This window comes from Mobula hypostoma, chromosome 4 (assembly GCF_963921235.1).
Source record: "Mobula hypostoma chromosome 4, sMobHyp1.1, whole genome shotgun sequence".
Taxonomy (NCBI): Eukaryota; Metazoa; Chordata; class Chondrichthyes; order Myliobatiformes; family Myliobatidae; genus Mobula; species Mobula hypostoma.
Window position 1 is genome coordinate 75,023,799 of NC_086100.1, and position 22,820 is coordinate 75,046,618.

The 22,820-nt window shown below is 37.7% G+C and overlaps 1 protein-coding gene across 1 annotated transcript in view; it reads left to right on the forward strand.

The window, feature by feature from the left end:
• Positions 1-328: 328 nt before the first annotated feature.
• Positions 329-22,820, forward strand: part of LOC134345410 (cohesin subunit SA-1) — a 281,646-nt gene continuing 259,154 nt past the window's right edge. The window contains exon 1 of the mRNA XM_063046029.1: positions 329-474. The gene's annotated coding sequence lies outside the window, so the exon portion shown is untranslated. The remainder of the gene's footprint in view (positions 475-22,820) is intronic.

Genomic DNA, 22,820 nt, shown 5'->3' on the forward strand with positions numbered 1-22,820 from the left:
CAAGCAATCAACATTTATTCACTATTGATCGCTCAACCCGCCGCCCGCTCCACAACCGGCAGCGGCCCACCTCCCCCTCCCTCCCGGCCCTGACGTCAGGACGCACGCCATTGTTGGGTGCGCTTCGCGCGCGGGAGGGAAAAGCGCGTGTGTGCCGCCACTTTCCCACCTCCCACAACACAAGCTACACATTACGCCGTTTCGGGCGCGTAGCCGCGATAGACAAGCCACGATCGCTTGTGCGCGGGCACGAGCTAGGAATCGGATGGTGGCCGCCAGAGGGCAATCTTTGTCTGGATTTGCATTGCGCCATTCGATTGTGGAAAATGCCACCAGATGGCGGCTTAGGATTGTTCGTCCTGTAAAGACGCGGTGTTAACTATTCCTATTTTTAATTTAATCAATTTTCAAACTCGATATTTTCTTACGACGTCGAACGGGAAGTGAAAAACGGTTCCAAAATGGGCAGGGACGGTTCGTATTGTTGAACTTTTAATCTTTTTTTAAGTGAAAAGAGGCGAGCGAAGTGCCGATCTAAGATGGAGGACAGGTCTCGGGACTGTGTGTGTGTGTTTGGGGGAGGGGAGCGGGAAATGTGGCTACAGTTCGAGTTCGCATCTTTTAAAAAGACTTTCTTTTCCTTGGTTATTCTCTGTTTATTTTTAATCGCTTTCTGTGCTTAAGTGGCAAAATTTATTTCGAAGACTTATTTTCATTGATATTTAGGTTTTGAACGTTTTCGCGTCACTTCATTGTACGCACATATATAAAAAAAAGGGCTAAAATACAAATGTTGTTTAATTGCCAAGCAGACGAAGGACGTGCAGGGATACAAAAGGCAAGCCTGAGTAGGACGCTGGAGTGTTTTTCCTATCGCTTCGTTATTTTTGTTTGATGGAGAGGTTGATTGTAAACCAAATAATACTTGCTGGATTTTCATACATTGAAAAGTAAAGCCAAATTGGTAAATAGGGAAACCGGGTTGTAGTCTTCGGTATTTGATCTCACGATTTTTTTTGTTATTACACTATTCTGACTGGAGTCAGGTGACGACATCCTGATGACTGTTCTTGGTTATTCTCACCAATCCATCCGCCCAGTAGCGAGTTTTATAAGTATGAGAGAGGAAAACATCTTATCAAATGTATTTTTTTCAGATGGGGGATGGGTGAAATTTATTTTGTTTGAAATAAATGATCTGGTTTCTTGGTGTTAAATATATGGTACATATTAACCTATATTATAAAAGCTACTTTTGTCTCTTGTGAAAATGTAGAACGATTTGTTTATAATAGGCGCTGGTTCTATGGTTTAATGATTTGGGTTACTTGAAACGTTTGGCTAAAGTGCAATAAGTTGTCAGCCTTTGCAATTGTCAAACCATGAAATTGAGGTGTGCCTTTACATTAAATCAATCTTGGATATGGTAAATGTGAATGTATTGACATTTAGAGTGTTTACATTTAAAATAAAAGCTCTGATGTGGGAAATTTGAATCTAAGTTTTGGTGAAAACCCATAGCTATACAGAGTGAATGGAAATACACATATATGTCATATTTGAGCAATTCTATGTAACATTGTGCTTATAAACAAAAATAGATAAATTATGCATTTTGAAGTGTAGTAACAAGTTTCCAATCAAGTTTCAAATTGAGTTTCATAATAGTTTAATATCATCAATAAAATCTTATAAATGCATGTATGGTTTTATGGAAGATTTTAATACATACATTTATATAAAACTGATGTATTAAGCCTCTGTGGAAATTGGAAGGATTTGATGAAAAAAACTTTTGTTTTAGGATACGTTTAGAAATATATTTACTTGCAACTTGTTGCGTATTGAAATGAAACCTGCTAACTTGAGTAGTCTACATTTTGATGAGTTCAACCAAAGCATGTAATCTTGGGATAAGCCAAAGATATGCTCTTACTGTCACTTTGTACAGCAGGGACTCTGCAGGTTGTGTCAGTTTTATTTAACATGCTAACTGTTTGGTATGGACACCATTTCTCTCTTATTTTCTAAAACTAAAACGGTAAAATGAAGGGGTGTATGTATGTGTGTATCACTCTAACTTTGATATTTTTAAAAATTCATTTTAATGAAGTTACATCTTCTGTATTGTCCATGCTTGTAAATGACAGTCTTGTCTCAAGTGCTCTTTGCTAATTAAGAATGCCTTTGGATAATCAAGTTTATAGAGAGTTTTCAGTCCTCTATAGCTAACATTAACTAAATTGGTAAAGCAAGTAAACTAAAATTTTCAGTGCAAGGTGGTTCCCCATGACAGATTTTGAATTATTTCTTTTAACTAACTAGCTTAACACTTCAGTTTCTTCAGCTAATTAACTAACTGTATCCTTTCAGATTGTAATATTGTGATGTTAGATAACTTTTGCGTACTGTATTTTAATTGCTGAGAGAAAGATTCAAACACATTTGCTGTTGATGAGGCAGTGCAACGTGATTGAGCTTGCCAAATGGTTTGGCAATTAAAGAAAAGAAACCTTTGCTGAGAAAAAGCTGAAGTATTGCATTTATGAAAGTTACAAAATTTGTCTTTCTTGGCCTAAGTGGCCCCATGATGTTTTTTATTTGAACCTGTTTATAGAGACAAGGGAATGACTTCTGTTACCAAATAAAAGTTAAAGTGGGGCAATAGTATTATTGTGTGAAACATATACTATTTGGTGACTGATGCCAGTTGAAACCAACGCTAATATCTCTGATATTGTTGGCAACTTTGGCTTGCCCTATGATAAACAAGTTATATAAAAAATATGAAGACTACAGTGCGTTGTTTGGTGTGGAACAAAATCCCCAAGAATACATGAGGGGAAATCCTAGACTAAGTCAGTAGAAAATGTGATTTGTAACAAAATTTAATGTAAGATAGCCATGCAAATAATTTGAATGACAGTTTATCTCTCTCTGTTTGTAGTAGTTGCTTTCTATTTGTTGTATTCTTTACCAATTGCTGTCATTTGGAATTGGTTATGCCATGAAAATGGTTTTGGTTTGGATTAGTTTTTAGAGCATCCCTTATTAGAAATGCTTGGGGCTGGTAGTATTTTGGATTTTGGAATATCTGCATCTATATAATGAGATACCTTGGAGATGGGACCCAAGTCTAAACACAGAATCCATTCACATTACATTGACAGCTTATGTACAGTTGGTGGGACGCTCAGAGTGAATAGTTCTCAGTTGGAGCACAGCCTGATGTGATGAAGCTGGGTCTTCCACAGACAGTTGGAGTTGAATGACTGCGTCTGTTACCAAGTTCCAGCACTGTGATTGACTTCATATCCACCATCGATTTCAAATAGTCACCCATTCCACAGCAACTATGATGGGGGGGGGGGAATGTTAGTTTTCTATAATAATAATTTTGTGCATGAAACAATTACCTTCAATTTTCAGTTAGTTGTGATAGATCTTTGCTTGTTTCATGATTTGCATTTTGCTAGCAGCATATGTTCACTCCGTTGACACAGCCACTCTTTCAATACACGATCGAGATCTTTTTTGCTTTATGTAATGTTTTTCTATTTTTCATTAACTACTGTTCATTATATATGTGAGGTCACTTCTCAGAACTGTCTGGTATGCAGTGACCTGTGCATTGCCTGGGAACCTTCCCAGTGCCTTGTGGAATTTCCCATTTGTGACATTGTTTCAGTGCTAAAAAAAAAATCAGATTTTGGAGTCTTTCGGATTTTGGATAAGGGGTACTCAACCTGTATTTGTATATAAACCCAGATTAAGGATTTTCAGATCAATGCTTACACTTTTGTCTAGACTTACTTTTGAAACGGTGTTATGATTGTTAGGTGGTGTCACTTTGTCATCTAATTTAGCTTTTGACTTCAGTTTCCTTTAGGTTCTTATAATTTACTCATGCCAAGGGTTGAAAAAGGCAAGGATTTTTGCAACTGTAGTTAATCCAAATGTAATAAATTAATTATTTCATATAGGTTTTAGTTATTCTGATTATATAATTTTGGTATGTATGCTGATGAAACTTTAAAAATAGCAATGTTTTGTTTACTGATGCAAAGTATCAGTACCTTTTTTTTACTGTTGTAGCCATTGTCAAAACACAATTGTAATCTGTGATGCCAAAGTTGGCACGGTTGTTTAAATCACCCTTGTGCATTGGTTCACTTGGGAAGGTGTAGTTCTCCCGAGCAGTTTTCCAGTCACTGGGAGGGTGTGTGTTATAAAATGAGTAACAGTTCATATGGAGATGATTTACCACAGTAGTATGATGGTAGCAAGTTGCTTTCAAATGTTTCTTGTTGATGTGCTTGGAATGATTTAGAAAAATTACTCGAAATACAGCTTAGCCGAATTATATGGAAAGATGGTGTAGCACTGGATTTCACTTCTGCTTGTGATTTCCTTGAAGTAACAAATCTGAATGTTGAGAGATTGATTTGTATGTAATTCAGCAAAGGAAATGGGGCTTATTTAACATGAACTATAATTTTCTAAGTTGATACTCAGAATTAGCTAATCTATTCCAACAAATACAGTTTTTCAGTGTAGACTTATTTGTTTATACAGCATGGAATAGGCCATTTGAGCTGCGTCACCAAGCAAACCCCTGACAACGCCAGCTTAACTCTAACCTAATCATGGACCAATTTACACTGAACAATTAACCTGCCCGGTATATGTTTGGATGAAGGGAAGAAACAGGAGCACTTGGAGAAAACCCATGCATTCCACAGGGAGGATGTACAGAGGATACCTGGATTGAACTGTGAACTCCAGTGCCCTGAGCTGTAATAGTGTTGTGATAACCATTCTGCTACTGGGGCGCCAAGAAATACCCTGCCCCCCCCCCCCAGCCATTGTGAAGAATAAAGAAAAGCAAAACGTTGAAAATATTCGGCTCAGGCAGCATTTGTGAAAGGAGAAATGGTTAGTCTTAGAGAGGTCCTCAATCTGAAATGTTGACAACTTCTGCAGATACAGCCTGATCTGTTTTTCAGTGTTTCCTGATAAACAGGCATATATAACAGTGCCTTACAGTAGATAATCAAACAATTGAATGGTCAGATTTAACAGAGAACTGAGTTGCCTGATACAAATAATGAAAGAATAATCATGAGTCTTCTCAATAGTATTCTGTCAGAATTGGAGATCTCTTTTTACACCACTTCTTTTGACTTTAAAGTGGCTGTTGAGACAGTATGGAATTCACAGGCTCTGTCATAGGTAGTTCAGGTGGTGCTTGGCAGAGTGGGTGAAAAGTATAGGAGCAATTATAATCCTTAAAGTATTTATACTGGACTTTTCCATGCACCTGAGGCACTGATTCGATTCTCAAAAATGGCTTTAAGAACATCCTTGAATACTTTCTTCTGGGCATCTAGTAATCACCTTGCAGAATTTGGATTAGAACTTCAGAAGTCTAGCTTTGGGCCTGTAAATAACATCACCTGTCTATTGAAGCTGATTTAAACTAATAAGATCCTTGGTATTAGTGATGTTGGCCTAGGAGAAGAAGCCATTAATGAATTTGGAGGATTTTGTAGAGATTTTGGTAGTGTCTTTCCAGTAATTTGAAATGCTTCCTGCAGGTTTTCATGTCCCAAAGTATAAATACAAGGAGGGATCAATGTTGCCTTGTAGATGAAGAACTGCACGTTGGGTTTGAGGTGATGATGTTCAAACACTTTTTGCTCACTTTTGTTCTTTTGGTCTAAAGACTATGGTGAATTTCATATATGTCTGTCCTTGTGGAGAGATACTTCCAGGATATGGGAAGTCAGTACAAGGATTCCTTTTCCCAAACCTGTCTCTAAGCTGATTTTTCTGTAAATTAGAAATGTCCAATTTGTATAGTTACCCATACTACATCTCTTTATATACACTTGCTATATTAACATTTCATTGAACCCTAACGTTGCAGCTTAATTAAACTAATTAAATACATACTGTTTCCATTCATTCATGAACACATGCAAAATTTTATTTTTATAATTAACTTGAAAAACATTTAAAACACTATGGGCGAGTTTGCATAAAGCTGGATTTCTATAAGTGAGGTTGTTCTTGACCTGAGTAGATCCTGATTTGTGGTCCGCCAAAAAAGTAATCCCATTTCAAATAGCAAATACTCAGCCCATTGCACCTTTGTATCTTGTAAATTGTTCTTGAAGATAAACATTGGTCAAAGTTCAGGAAGTTGGGTTGGTGTGCACGTCAGACTGTAGTTTTTTAATTGAACTTATCTATTTCTGACGTGACTGAATATTTTCATTGGGAATGTAGACAGTAATTGAAAATATAGATTTGCATAGATTATCATTATTTCTTTTGCTTAAGTGTTTATTCTGTTGCAAATTTTGTGTACCATAATTTGTTCTGTAGAAAAGTTTTAAGCAAAGTATTGGTGTTATCTCCTCAATCATTCCCTTCATCCAGCCCCCAATCCCGTAGCCAATAAATGCAAACTAAGATGATAAATAACTGTCGTGTATAAAATCTGGCAATTGTATGTTCTAAACTTCCATAAAAGATATAACCCGTGTTAATCTGTTTGTTACAGTGTGTAAACGGGGAAAAACACAATCTTCTTAAAAAAACTACATTCCCTCTTAATAGAATGAAGTATGTCTTAATGTTTTTTGGGCACCAGTCCAAGTCAATATCTCTGCATTATGATTTTTCAGTACCATGTTTCTTCATTGACTAAAAATGATTTAACACAATCTGACCAGTTGAATAGGATGAGTATTTGTCAAGTGGTCCCATTCTAACATTAGAATATGTTAGCACTTGGTCAGTCCTGTTAAACTGAAGCAGATATTGAAATTTTTCTCAGGATTTTGAATATGATATTCACTTGTAAAATCCCTGATGTCTACTTCCAGTAAGTCAGTCTATGGAAAATTCCAGGTGCTGTGTTTCCTCCCCCACACTTAATATATGTGTGTGTGACTTTAACAAGCAGTATTTTGTTTTTATAAATTGCTTGTGTAAAGTTTAAAGCAATTGCTCAAATATAAGAGGTAAAGAATACCTTTTTTAATTAAAGAATTTGAGATTAAATAAACTTCGGGATTATTTTTACCATTGATGTTTAATGCTGAAGCATTGTCTTGAGCTAACAATTTTGATACAGTAAGGTAAGTATTCTTTGCGGAAGACTGGTATTGGTGAATAAATATATATATCTTTAATAGCATTGCAGTCTGTTCACTCGGTACATATAAAGTATAGCTGACATCCTTGCATTTTGCTTGTCAGTGGTTGGATTATGAAAATTATGAATCTGTTTCAACAATTAAACAAAATTAATAATGCTGAGACTTGAATGACAGAGAAAAGACAAAAGGTCTGTAAAATAGGTTTATAATTGTTTTTTTTTGCAGTAAGATTTTGTCTACTTGCAAAACCTCCACTTTTACATTCAAAAAGTAAAGAAATTGTAAATTGTCAAAAATGTTTTTATTATTGTACTTTGGGAATATGTGGTCTAGTGCTTTTGAAAACAGTCAGTCAAATAAAATTGGGTGGGAGTTGGTAGGGGAAGAAATAACAAAAGAAAATCTAATCTCAGTGAAGAATGGTGTAATATCTTAATTTATATTCAAGATTTGATTTTTAGGATTGTTTAATGTCATTTCCAGTGCACAAGTGTAAAGGAAAATGAAATAATTGTTCCAGATCCGAAAAAAACACAAGATAAAGCGCACAATAATAAAGAAAACAATAAATATGTGAGATAGTTTATATACATTGATTGTACGTCCATAAAGTGACACTGGGCATAGAGTGTCTACACATGAAGTGAGTGACACGAAAAAATAAAGCTGTGGTAGTTGGGGTTGTAAAGGGATGCGTTAGTAGATGGAGGTGTTGATCTGCTAATGTAACTGTTTTTGAGTCTGGCTAGGACCCTGGGTAGGCAACTGGCCCTTTACTGGTACCTTTCTCTATATATGTCTTTGGCGAGCAGGTTGGTGCCAGTGATGCAGTGGGCAGTTTTGACTACCCATTGTAGAGCCTTCCTGCCAGTTGCAGTGTGGCTTCTGTACCATACTGTGATGCAGCTCGTTAGGATGCTGTCTACTCTGCATCTGTAATAGGACATGAATGTAGATGTGCATGGTCCAGCTCTCTTCAGCCTCCTCAGAAAGTAGAGGCATTGGTGGGCTATATAATGCATTCTATAATGAAAGATTGTTGCGAGATGTGCACTCCCAGAAGTTTGAAACTGATCGCCATTTCCACTGCTGTGCCACCGATATAGAGGTTTGTGAGTAATGCAAGTTCTGAAATTGGTAACAATCTCCGTTGTCTTGTTGATGGTAAGGAAGAAGATACTTGCCTGACACTAGCTTCAAGGTCTTTCACGTTGTCTCTAGGCCATCTCATCATTGTTTATGATGAGCCCCATCACTGTAAGACTTGACAGTGTCATTACTCGGGTGCCATGCAGTCATGTGTGAGCAAAGTGCACAACACTGGGCTCAACACACAGCCCAGGGGCACCCGTGTTGAAGATGAGGAGAGAAGTGTAGTTGTGCGTCTTTACTGTCTGAGGTCTGATAGGAGGCCCAATACCCAGTTGCACAGTGAGTGAGGAGGAGGAGGATTGTGGGACATAGTGTTGAATTTTAAGTTGACCAGTAGTTTTCTACTCAAATTTAGCATCTGATATATGTAAGTTCCAAGTTACTCAATTATTGCAGAATAATATAACTAAGCACTTGGGCTGATCAGTTTCCAAATGTTTGTTTTTTATGTACTCGCATTGTGCTACAGTTATCTAAGATGATACAGTATATGCTTATAAGCTGAGTTCACTGCATTTTTCTGTACAATAAAACCTGAATGTTTAATTTCCTATTTCGAGGTAGTGAGTACAGAGGTTAAAGTTAAGGGGTTCATTCCTTCAATGCTTTTTAATGGCTTTTGATACTGGAAAAAAAAACTTCCAGGTCAATGGTACCTTGTTGCAGATTCTGCCATTTGAGATTTGGAAGAAAGTAAGCAATAAAGATAATTTAATGTGGATGGCTGGAAAAGGAGTTGGTCTTTTAAATGGCATGTCGTCTAAGTGTCATTGAAGTGTAATTAGAAGTATTAAGCAACATTTTTGAATTGATATATATATATTGTAATTGTGATCAAAGGAAATTGAAGTTCTATTATGTCCAAATTGCCCTCACAAGGATCTTTCAACAGTGTGCCATAACGACAAGAGTATTGTAGGTGGGTGAGGTGGAGAGGTTGTAGCAAAGAATTTGTTGGTACTGCTGTGAAGGGGAAGAATATCAGCCAGGTTTTCTAATTCAAGTTATCTCATGATCGTCCTTGAAAGTATGTCATGCATTTCTGTTAGAGAAAATAAATGTTTCCATGATAATTTTAGGTATGTTTTTGATATCTTATTCTAATTTGTGTGTGTATATGTGTGTTTGTACGCGCGCACACCCACACCCTGACAGACCTACAGGTGAACTGTTGCCTTGAATGGAGATGGAGGAGGTGAAGGGCAGGTATAGCACTACTTCCATTTGTAGGGATAAGTGCCAAGAGGGACATTAGAGGGGAGGGGCGAATGGACAAGTGATCATGAAGAGCGAAATCCCTGTGGGGGGGGGGCAAGGTGGTAAAGATGGATCCCGTTGAAGATGGCAGAATTTGCTGAGAATAAGGTACTGGATGTGGAGGCTCATGGGGTGTTAAGGCAGCAATGGGAAGATGAGGTGAGGGTGAATGTCTGGGAAATGGAGGAGATGCGGGTGAGTGCAGCATCAATGGTGGAGAAAGGCAAACCCCGTTGGATGAAGGTACTGAGAAAAGAGCCTTCAGAACTGAATCCTCCTCCCCCGCCCCCCTTCCTAGTCGTGAGGAAGGGTCTCAACCTGAAATCTGTTCCTTTCTATAGATGCTGCTTAAGTTCAGTTCCTGCAGCGTTTTGTGTGTGCTGGATTGCTAACATCTGCAGAATCTCTTGTGCTTATGATTAATATTATTTACTTGGTTAACCTATGTCATAGATTTGGTCTGCAAAATTTAATATGATAAATGTGGCAATTATAATATGCTAATTCTAATTGTATTACAAATATGTTATCCAGCTCCAAAAATGCTTTGTTATGTGTGGTTTCGATGTTTACTATGGAATTGATTGATTCATTTAAAAGATGGTAGTATATAATTGGGAGAAAATGCTCAAACAGAGCAACAACATTTGCTGGCTTATGAAACATAATGAATATGGCTGCAAAATAGTGCACAGGATGGAAAAGATAAGAACTCTGTATTAATACCTGAAATAGTTTAAATTAGCTTCATTGAAACTGAGAAGAAAGTTGACAAACTGGCATCTCGCCAAAGTGGAATAAGTAGAAAGTCAACTGCAGAGCTGGAAGAGAAAGAATACAAATTAGTAGCTGTAATCAAATTTTCATTTCTTTAAGACCACATCTTGAGTAAGATACCTGATTTGGTTTGCCAAGACATAAAGAAGGTATTCAAACACTGTAGACATTAAATCAAAGAGCTATAACATTCACTTTCACTGAGTGAAAAGAAAATCTGGTAAGGCTGTCTTTTGAGCCTTGAAAAGCCTGTTTGAGAAATGATTTTTGGTATACTAGGTATTACTATTGGACAAATATGTACCATATGCTAGTTTTAATTCTGGCATTGGAGCAATAGGATATGCTTGCTTTAGTCCAAAAGTTGTTTGCACAATAATGAACATTTGGCTAGTTGATGACAAAAATTTCAGAGTGAAGTGAAATATTTGGATGTATAGTGGAAAAATTGATCAGCTTAATGGATGAATTAAATGAGTGAATGTTTTGCCACTTCAGATTCAGATTTATTTGTCTCATGCACATTGAAACATATAGTGAAATGCGTTGTTTGCACCAACAACCAACACACCCAAGGATGTCCTGGGGGCACCACACATTCCAGCACAGACATGGCATGCACACCATGCTTGACAGAACAATTCAGAACGCAGTAAAGTAAAACACAACTAGTGACAAAACAACAACAGCAAAACAAACTCCATTCCTTCCTCTCACCCATGCATGTTGGGTGATAGTTGTCTAATCCCTGGACAGGCTGTTCTTTGGCCTCGAGCAGACTCATGAATTTGCAGACATTGGGCCTTTGACATCCCCAGCAGGCTGGCAGAGATTTCTGGACTTGAGGCTCTGGCCATCAGGCCTTGACTTCTGGACTTCACTTCAATATTGATGCCGGGTTTCACCAATGATGGTCGATGAGGATCCTGAACAACGTGCGTCAGCCTCCAGATTTGCTGATGACAGACCCTGAACAGTGGGTTTAGAACTCTGGTCTTGCTGTTTTGCGTACCTGGGGGTTACCATGCGCCCACGTGCCTCCAGCCTGCCCGGAGTTCCAAGAACATGCTGATTTGAGGATGAGCAGCACCAGCTGTCATCCTCACTGGTCTGACATCTGACCATGTCCATGTCACTGGCCTTAGACTCCGGCCTGTCCTCTAAATCCTAACCTGACCCCTAACTCCTTTCTCTATCCCCAAAACCATCCCTGTGAATCTAAAAACAACTAAATCTGAGCCATGACCTCAATGTGTGTCTGGTAGCATTAACTCGAAGTTTCAAATTTAGTGCCTTTGTCTGAAATTGCTTCTATTTTTATTCCTATAAATGCACACGCAACGGACCTTTTGGCTCGCTACCATCTGTACCAATAGTTCCTTTGCAGCTTTGTGTCTGATTGTGTTTTCTTTTTGCTGATTAAGAGCAAAATTTACAGATGTTGAAAGTAAGCAACCTTGGTTATTTTAAGGTAATTGATTATATCCTTTGCATTTAAAAACATAGAATTCTGGTCGTTTGCATGCCTGCCATTCAGCAAATTCTTTGCAGGCATAATAGCAAATTCACAAGGGAGCCTTTGACCTCATTAGCTTCTTGAAAGAATGCTCTACTGTGAATGTTGGATTAGCAGCAGATTTGTGTGACTGGAGTTTATCTTGCAAAATTAATGTTAACAATGTAAGGTTGATGAACTTTTTTTAACTAATAATGTGGAAGCACTGAGTTATATTCCCAAAATATGATGGGAGGGGCACACTTTTTGAATGAAGAGTTAAGGATTGTGACACTAAACTGTTTGGGATGAACACTTTCCCCCCAAATCACTGGATTGATTTGCTTAAAAATAATGAAGCTGAATTTATCTCCAGTGGTAGTTTTACTGCTCCAGTTATATTTGCAAGGATTGTTATCAGCTATAGCTTTGGAAAATAATATTACTTTGAGATCAATTATTAACATTTTTATAAAACTTAATTGAAAATATTCTGTGAAAATTCAAAATTAACACTACATATTGCAAATATTTAGAAGTTGGCCTTTTAGCCTATTAAATTATATTGATAGAATACAGTGGTCTTAAGAAATGTCTAGGGTTTAATTCTAGCGTATGATAAATTGCATGATTACAGCTGAGTTCCTGCTATTGCACAGTCAAGAAATAAGTTTGAAAAATGTCTGTCAGAAGCAGGATAACTTTATACCTCTATGGTAAATAGTATTTCACACGTGGGTGAGAAATTTGATAAGTGAATTGGTATCAGACCATGAAAGTTATGTATTGCTTGTAAAGTAATAATTAGCAAATATTTATCTCAAGTTGCTACAGAGTTGATTTGTTTCTCTGGCCAAAAAGAAAGGTTGCTATTCCTTTCTTCATGTTGAAAAAGACATTTTTTATCAATATGGTAGCAGTGGTAAGGACGTCAGATTTCCTTTGCTTAAAAGGATTTGAACAAACTATAGGGCCTTTTATGATTTAGTAGTTTTGTGACACCAATACTCATTTTAGCTTTATATTCCATATTTAATTAGTTCAAAATTTCATTTGTCTAAGAGTAGAATTTGAACTCTGGGTCTTTAGTCTCAGCCTCTGGTTGCAAAAGTGCTTCAAGCCTGTTTCACTGAAACGGAAGGTTATTGGGGCTATTGAACCTCTGCCAGCTCTAATTCAGATCAATTTAGTTAGTATCATTCTATGGGTCTTATCCCTATCTCTGCATTTTGATTTTCCAAAGTTTCTACTCATTTCTTATGAAACCTGCGTTTTTTAAAACTGTTCTATGAACACTTATTTTATCTTGTTATACTTAAAAGTCTTTATATCTTATCACCTCTGGTTCCGTCACCAATTACCTTAAATCTGTTCCTGATTCTTGACTTTTTTTAATGGATAGATTCCAGTTTCTTGTATCAAATTACCTCCCAAGCCTCTGTGCTGCAAGAGCATTGTCAGCTTCTTCTGTCCATAAAGTTACTAAAGGCCTCTCCTGTAGGCCATTTTAATGAATATTTTCAGCACACTCTGGGCCATGCATTCACATTCATTTTCCAACAGTGGCTTCATTTCGAAGGCAATGAATTTGTTTGAAACAGCTTGGTCTATTTGTTGGAGTTAGGCTTCATTTGTGCTTAAGGGCAACATTGGTCCAAAGTTGCATCTAACGTTAACGTTCCAATATGTGATTGCATCTAATGTTATCAAGGAGTTTTGATATTGATCTTACTTGGTGTCAATTTGAGTGTTAGTTGAGCAAAGAATTAGTAGTTGGATGATTTGGAAGTGTAATCAAAACTTGAGATTGTTGAAACACTTGAGTGGGACAGACATCAGGTAAGGGGAGAAGATAAAGGTTAACCTAAAAGCAACTTGAAATTGCAATTTCCCTTAGATCCTGCGTGACCTGAGCACCTCTACCATTCTCTCTTCATATGTACGAATTCTGACATATCAATTTCGTCTTTTGTGGAAGTAGTTAATGTTCAAAGCTCGACATGGGATTTAGTACAATGTTGCAATTGCCTGGCTGAATCAGAGAGACCCGAAGACTGAGGAGTTAGTTTTGACAGTGGTCCCCAACCACCGGGCTGCAAAGCATGTGCTACCGGGCCACGGGGAAACAATATGGTTTGGTGATATGAAACGATATGAGTCAGCTGCACCTTTCCTCGTTCCCTATCACACACTGTTGAACTTGAACATAGGGTTGCCAACTGTCCGGTATTAGCCGGGACATCCCATATATTGGGCTAACTTGGTTTGTCCCATACGGGACCGCCCTTGTCCTGTATTTCCCCCGCTAAGGTAGAGCGTTCCTGTGAAACTGTTCGTAAGCTGAAATGGCGTAAAACAAAGAAGCAATTACCATTAATTTATATGGGAAAAATTTTTGAGCAATCCCAGACCCAAAAAATAACCTACCAAATAACACACAAAACCTAAAATAACACTAACATATGGTAAAAACAGGAATGATGTGATAAAAACACAGCCTATATAAAGTGGAAATAATGTATGTACAGTGTAGTTTCACTTAACAGAGTTGGGAAGATTAAGCCAAAACCGATTTGTAGAAAAAAATCGGCACGTACATGCATGCGCACGTCATGTATGTGCACACAGGTGCCCGCACAAGGCTTCATGGTCATGGTAGTCTTTCTCGGGGTAAACACAAGTGTCCTGTATTGACTGCTACTTTTGTCCCTTATTTGGGAGTGAGAAAGTTGGCAATCCTACTTGAACACCACCCCCTCCCCACCCCTGTCAGCTGGTCCGCAATATTATTGTCAATTTTAAACCGGTCCGCAGTGCAAAAAAGGTCGGGGACCCCTGAGCTTTGGGACTGTTGAATTAATAGTGGGTGCCCTAACAATGACCTTAATATACGTCTTTTACAAAAGTTCCGATAGGGTCTGGAGATCAACAACTGCATAAAAGTGCAAAAACAATCAAGTAGGAACACATACTGTTTACAGTATGGGCACAAAGTAGGACTAGGAAAATGATAAAATAAACATAAAAATTACCCTCGGAGATCCCCTGGAATGTTAAGCTCTGTTTTAAAAACAACCTCAATGGAAATAGTAAAGTTTTTGTAGATGGTTTGACTTAATTGCATTAAGTTAGTGAACTTGAGTAGTTTTCAGCAAAAGCACATGATTTTGAATTACAAATTTCTTAAAACGGTAGAAAACAGGTTTAGAGTAGTTGGGCATTTGATGGTGAGAATGGACTTGATGGGCCAAAGTTTGTGTTGTATGTATCTTGCGTGTTTCAGATCTGGAATTGAACAAACAGTTTGATTAACAAGTATGTCAGGAGGGAATAATAACAAAAGTACTGATTTGGGTATAACATGTCACTTCAGATCCCAATGATTCTTTGGCTCATGATTGAACTAATAACTAAATTACTTTGTGATGCCAGTCCCCTACAATGTTTATATTTTGCCTGACTTGTTATAATCTGAAATTCTTTCGGAGAGCTGAACTGAATATTGTTACTGCTTAGTATTTTCATTGTGTTCTAATGGTCAGTTTTCTCTGGTGTGTGGGTGTTGTGGGGATTGAAGCTGGAAGATGGTTGTTTGCTGTTATTGCATAATTTTCATGTTTAGTTGTTTTGCAGGTGTTGTGTTTTTTTATATATAGTGATTAAGTGGGGGATGGGAATCATTATGTCGCTAATGCTAACAGCTTTAGCTGAATTTAGTTGGCCAGTTTTTCGCCAGTGAAATAGTGCTGGCTATACATTGCCGTTGTTTAAAAAAGAAATTGGTTAAAGGGCTTGAGGACTGCTGCTTTGTATAAAGCTCAAGTTACATTGTTCATTTTGGAGGGGGTGGGTGATCTTGGTAAATTATGTTTAGGCATAAAAGCTATTAATTCTGAAAATGTAAATACAGTAACATTTGCATCTATTGAGTGTATTCATTCATTTGAAATGGTGTTGTATGTGAGTATTTTGTATTTAGCAAGAGCACCTTTTAGTCTTAGGTAAAGCAATGCATGCTTTGAGCTATTTTTATCGACAATCAAAAGCTTAATTTTGGACTGCATGCCAGACTTTACCATTGATCAGCTACATAAAATAGGAGTATAATTTATCACTATAGGTGTAGGTAATTAAAAAAATAAATAAGTATTATGCAAATTTATTAAGCCACCAGCTATGATTTTCATTTAACGGATGCCTTTTTGATGAATCAATAGATGCATTTTGGTACAGTCCTTAAGCGGTTGTGTGTCCGGAAAGTACTTAACATGCATGACATGTATTCCAGAAGGCGGATGTTACCATGGTAACCCTCTGGTAGGTCATAGCCAGCTTGGCGTATTTGATTGGCTGACAGAAAATGATATTCTGCTAAGGAAAATGAGTGGGTTTGTGGGGGGGGGGGGTTGATGTGGAGTTAGTGAGAGATAGGATCATTAACTTTTTAATACTGGTTTAAAAATAAATAGACCAAATTAAGTCCCTGATGTTGACTTTCAAGATCTGTTTGGAAGTTTGATTTCACACAGATTGTGAACATATTCAAACACATGTTTTGTATTTGCTCTGTTTTAATTGTAACAAAGGCTGTTGAACTCCTAAGTAGTAAGCACAAAGTACTTGGTTGCTTTTTTTTGCATTACTACTTCAGATTCCTAACTGAAATTGCAGAATATTTACATTGTCTTTGTTTCAGGTAATGCAGTTTTAAAAATTGCTTTCAGAAATGTAAAGATGCGTTTAGGTATTATGTTGTGTTTTCTCTTTTCATTTTATATTTTGATTTCTGAAAATTAGAACACTGTCAGTTATTCAGATGTTAAATACAATTAATCCCTTAGACATTTAAAACAAAATAGTGCAAAGTATTGTTTAGCCAGTCTGTATTGTTATTTTGTCTATTTATGCATAGATTTAAACAGTTTTTTTTGTTTGGAATTATTATAACACTGAGTAATTTTTCAAAAGCTGTTTTCAAACTAGGAATATTGGTCTTTGTGGGCAGGTAGATTGTTGGATTTAGGTCAGGTATTGGCCATAATGCATATTATAACCAGGCTAATTTAGACATTGAACGTAGAACAGTAGAGCACTGTACAGAGCCTTTGGTCCACAATGTTGTGCAGGCTTTTTAATCTACTCCAAGATTAATCTAACCCTTCCCTCACACATAGACCTCCATCTTTCTTTCATCCAAGTGCTTATCTATGAGCCTTTTAAATGCCCCTAATGTATCTGCCTCTACCACCACCTCTAGCAGAATGTTCCATGAACACACTTGTTTTTTTTTAAATTCAAATTGGAAAAAAAAATGGCTTCTGAGGTGTAACAGTTTCTTTATTCAGGACGCTAATAAATATAGGAAATTTGCGACAATTGAATCATTTGGTCCATGGTGTCCATGCTGGTTTAAGAAGTTACCCAACTTAATTCCATCTTGCTGCATTGTCTCTCACCCCATAGATCAGGGCTCTTCAAATATGCACCCAGGTACCTACTGAATGATGAAGGATTTTGCTTCACTGCTTTCTCTGTCCTTTCAGACCGAGTTTCAGGCTGTTCCCAACCTTTGGGTGATTTTTTTTCTGATTTCTCTTCTCATCCTTCTACATATCACTTGAAATCTACACCCACCGCTGAGAGCAATAGCTTCTATTTATGTCAAATTTATCATTTTAAACCTCATTTTAAATTCCCTTCTGCCTCTTGTGTTTCAAAGAAAACAATCCCATCTAACTCAATCTCTTAATAACTAAAGGTTTCTTGTCCTAGAAACATCCTCTTCACTCTTTACAGGGCTGACCAAAACTAGATGTATTGCATGAGCTATGGTTTAACTGGCGATGGATAGTGTCTGGAATGCCATCTTAAACCACACTACCCCCTATAAGCAACAATGTACATATATTCAGTGCCTGTTGGATACACATCCCATTTATTATGTGTTGCTTTCTCTACTCACCTAACCAAGGCACAGTTTAATGCTTTCCATTGCACTGTCAATCACAGCCAGTTTTTGGATCATCTGCATGTTTTTCTCCTGCCAGATACATAAAGATCTCAAGTATACAGGGAGTCTTAGAGTATATTCCTGAATGCGATCAAGTACCGGGCTTTGTGGCACTCAGTCACAAAATCACCTATCAATTATTTCCCTATGCTTCCTGCCAATTTTAAATCTACTTTTCCACTCTCTGAGACAGTAGTTTTTCATTCTTGATCAGCTTGCCATCTGAAACTTCCTGAGAATTTGTTTTCTAAGTTTGGAGCAAGGTTCTGGAAGTATATCATTAGTGAATGGTAAAAACCAAATACCAAAACAGCCTTAGAATATAATGAGCCATAATCTTTCAGTTTGAAAAAGGAAATTCCTTGTTGAACTGTTGGTATTTATTAGTTGGGTCTTAATGAGAATATTAATTCTAATAGTATTCAGTCTGCCAACTGAGAAAGTATAGTACAGATTTAGAATTAGTTGTATTTATCCCTTAATGCATAGTGTGTTTTCAATTCGACTGTAGATATTTAGGCGTGATTTCTTATTTGTACCATCACCGAGCTAACAACATGCAATTTTAAACTCTGTTTCTGAGATGCAAACATTTGATCTGGGTTGACAAACAGTAGCGGTGTTTAGGGAGTACTTAGCTGTCAAATACTATCTTTCAGATGAGCCATTTATAACACCTAGTACAAGACTTTATTGTGTTATTTGTTGAAGAGTTGAATTCTCCCTGTGTTCTAACTATCATTTTGGTCTAAGCTACTGAACAACTATTTTTATCAGGACATTATTAATATTTTTGGGCCTTGTATGCAATTGTAAATTAGTAATTGTACTTTATAGTCCATGAAATACATAGTCATAGTCATACTTTATTGATCCCGGGGGAAATTGGTTTTCGTTACAGTTGCACCGTAAATAATTAAATAGTAATAAAGCCATAAATAATTAGTAATATGTAAATTATGCCAGGAAATAAGTCCAGGACCAGCCTATTGGCTCAGAGTGTCTGACCCTCCAAGGGAGGAGTTGTAAAGTTTGATGGCCACAGGCAGGAGTGACTTCCTATGACACTCTGTGCTGCATTTTGGTGGAATGAGTCTCTGACTGAATGTACTCCTGTGCCCACCCAGTACATTATGTAGTGGATGGGAGACATTGTCCAAGATGGCATGCAACTTGGACAACATCCTCTTTTCAGACACCACCGTCAGAGAGTCCAGTTCGATCCCCACAACATCACTGGCCTTACGAATGAGTTTGTTGATTCTGTTGGTGTCTGCTACCCTCAGCCTGCTGCCCCAGCACACAACAGCAAGCATGATCGCACTGGCCACCACAGACTCGTAGAACATCCTCAGCATCGTCTGACAGATGTTAAAGGACCTCAGTCTCCTCAGGAAATAGAGACGGCTCTGACACTTCTTGTAGACAGCCTCAGTGTTCTTTGACCAGTCCAGTTTATTGTCAATTCGTATCCCCAGGTATTTGTAATCCTCCACCATGTCCACACTGAGCCCCTGGATGGAAACAGGGGTCACCAGTGCCTTAGCTCTCCTCAGGTCTACCACCAGCTCATTAGTCTTTTTCACATTAAGCTGCAGATAATTCTGCTCACACCATGTGACAAAAGTTTCCTACCGTAGCCCTGTACTCAGCCTCATCTCCCTTGCAGATGCATCCAACTATGGTAGAGTCATCAGAAAACTTCTGAAGATGACAAGACTCTGTGCAGTAGTTGAAGTCCGAGGTGTAAATAGTGAAGAGAAAATACTTTGACAGTCCTGCATTTATGAAGACAATAGATAATCTACGTTATTGTGCACATCTTTTCCAATTGGGTACAATGGTTAATTTTGCAGCCAATATATTTTCAGTCAGCAATCAAAATAAAACTGAGGAGGCAGGAATTTTACCTAATTACTCGTAGCCTGCTGTTTATTACATTGCAAAGGCCATTCTTCCCACAGTTAGTCTGTGTTCTTTTTATCTGTGACATCCAGTACAGGTGATATTGCTGCATACTTTGGAACCTTTCCATTGCTATTTACAACGTATAGCACAGTGTGATAATATGCTATCTTTTGTTTGAAATCTGCGTCACCTGGTTATGTATGAAGTGCTTAATTGCTCTGGGCCTGTACTCAATAGAATTAAGAAGGATGAAGTTCTTTTTGAAACTTACTGAATACTGAAAGGCTTATTTAGAGTGGACATGAAGAGGATGTTTCCATTGGTGTAAAAGAGTGGAGATTCTAAGGACATGGTCTCAGCATAAAGGAGTGTTAATTTAGATGAGATGAGGTGCTTTTTTTTCCAGCCTGCTGATGGTGAATCTGCAAAATATTTTGTTGTGGATGCCAAGTCATTGGTGGAGTAAACAATGAGCAGAATGGCCTAATTCTGATCATATGTCTTATGGGCTTATGTTTCCTGGGATCACTTTTTCCACACTCTCTTGAACTTACAGGGACCTCATTTACTCTACTCCCTTTAAATTTGCCTGGGTTTCTGGAAAATTTATTATTCTCCTGTTTGACATCCTTTTAGTTTAAAAAAAACGTCAGGTATTAATAGGAATGATATCCAGTAGTCTGGAAAATCTGCTAATCTTGCATCATTGAAGAAGTCCCAAAGGTACTGGATCATTGGAGTTCTGCTTTAGATAATGGCACTATATATTAAACCTCAAAGATAACCAGAGTACTGTGATGTATTATTGGAGGAACAAGACTGGCAGCTGAAGTTCTGGATCATTATCTTGAGTATTAGGGAATTTTAAAAACTCAAGTAAATAACTAAACTGGAATGATGAAAAACTATTATGGTAATCATTAATATGAAAATAACTGATTTGAGATTTAAAAGTTTATCTAGTTCACTGTCTTTCAAGACTTCACCCAAATTTGATCTCTTTAACTTCCCTCTGTTCCTCTGCCCCCCTCCCATCCTCTTGACCTAGCGATCACTTTCATCTTCTCCCTTGGTTCTCCATCTTCTTCCCTTTATTCCATGGTTTGCTGTCCACTCCTATCAGATTCCCCCTTCTACCTATCATCTTCCAGCTTTCACATTATTCTGTTTCAACTCTCCCTTCCACCCTTTCTCCTTCCTGGGATTCATCTATCACCTGTTAGCTCAGATGATGTTTCTCCTCTTTCTTCCCCCATCCCTCCCACCTTTATATTTTGGCTTTTGTCGCCTTCTTTTCTCATCCTGATGAGGGGTCGATTATGTCCCTACCAAGACACAACATAAAAAGAAAAATAACTCAGTATTCGAAAATATAAAAGGATCAATTTAAACAAATTCAAAGAAAGCTATATTAAAATAAAACCTCATAAAGGGGTATAATAAAAACATAGCAAAAAATTCCAAAAAACAATATATGAACAGCCAAAACATAAGCTTATTGAAACCTTATTTCAAATTCATATTAACAGAAGAAAAAATTGATCAAATATGGAATATAACAGTTTTAGACTTCAACCTCCAGGAACTCTTTTGCACCTTCAACCAACTTTATTCTCTTTTGCAATCCGTTCTTCAAAACAATGCCCAATCGGGCGGGAAACCGAAGGGATGGTTTAAATCCTTTATTGTAAAGTTCTAACATAGCTTCTTTATTATTTCATATGATCAGCCATAACTTCAGGTGAATAGTCTTCCACAAATCTGATCTTGTGACCATAGAAATCGATCATTCCTTGTCCATGGGTATAGCAAATTAAAAAGGTCCTTAATACGAAATTCATGATAACTTAGAATAACCGACCTGGGTCTCGCTGCTGTCGACAGTGGCTTCGAAGTTGGCGAGATATATACTTGATCGTGCTTTGGCTAGAAGTGAATAAAACAGGGAATAGCTGTTTCAGAAAGTTTGCCAAGAACTTCGTAGGGTCAGCACCTTCAATTGATTCTTCAAGACCCAGAATTCGCAAATTATTTCTCCTGTTTCTGTTTTCTAGACTGATAATCCTTTTCATCATTTTTTCATTGGATAAGGATAACTCTTTGCAGAGCTTAATTGTATCTTCAACATCCTCTTCAAGTGTCAGCAGCTTTGCTGTATTTTCCTGAATTCGGTTCTTATGCTCAGTTAAAGTTTGTTGGATTGTATCCAATTTGCCATGAAGTCGTTGAAACTCCTCAGAAAATTCTGATTTTTGCTGTCTAAGGAAGTCACTGATTGAATCCAAAGTCACTGGGGATTCATCTTCTGTTTTTCTTTCTTTTGCAGAAGCTTTTGTTCTTTTCCCAGCCATAGTAGAGCAGTATTAAAGTATTATACTAAGGTTTCAAAAAAAAACTGGTAGGAGACAATAAAGTAAATAGGGTGGGAGCAATCTAAAATGATGTTACTCCATCAGCTGCCAACAGAGCTCTGCTCCTTATTCTAAAAGAACCTTTTTTTTAACAGTTATTCTAGATTTGCCACAACTTGAGCAGAGTTAGAACATAGAAATCTACAACGCATTACGGACCCTTTGTGCCCTACTCTTGAAACTGCATAGAATTCCCCTACTGCATAGCTCTCTAGTTTTCTAAGCTCCATGTACCTATCTAAGAATCTCTTAAAAGACCCTATTGTATCCACCTGTACCACCATCGCTGGTAGTGCATTCCACCATTCTGTGTGAAAACTTAGAGGGGGGGCCATGGATAGATGTGGCCTCCTCCACTGCCGTGATGAGGCCACCCTTGGGTTGGAGTAACAACACCTTATATATTCAGTTTGGGTAGCCTCCAACCTGATGGCATGAACGTTGATTTCTCAAACTTCTGGTAGTCCACCCCTCACCATTTCCCATCCCCTTTTCCCTCTCATACCTTATCTCCTGCCTGCCCATTGCCTCCCTCTGGTGCTCCTCCTCTCTCCCTCCCCCCCTTTTCTTTCTTCCATAGCCTTCCATCTCTTTCACCAATCAACTTCCCAGCCCTTGACTTCATCGCTCCCTCTCCACTT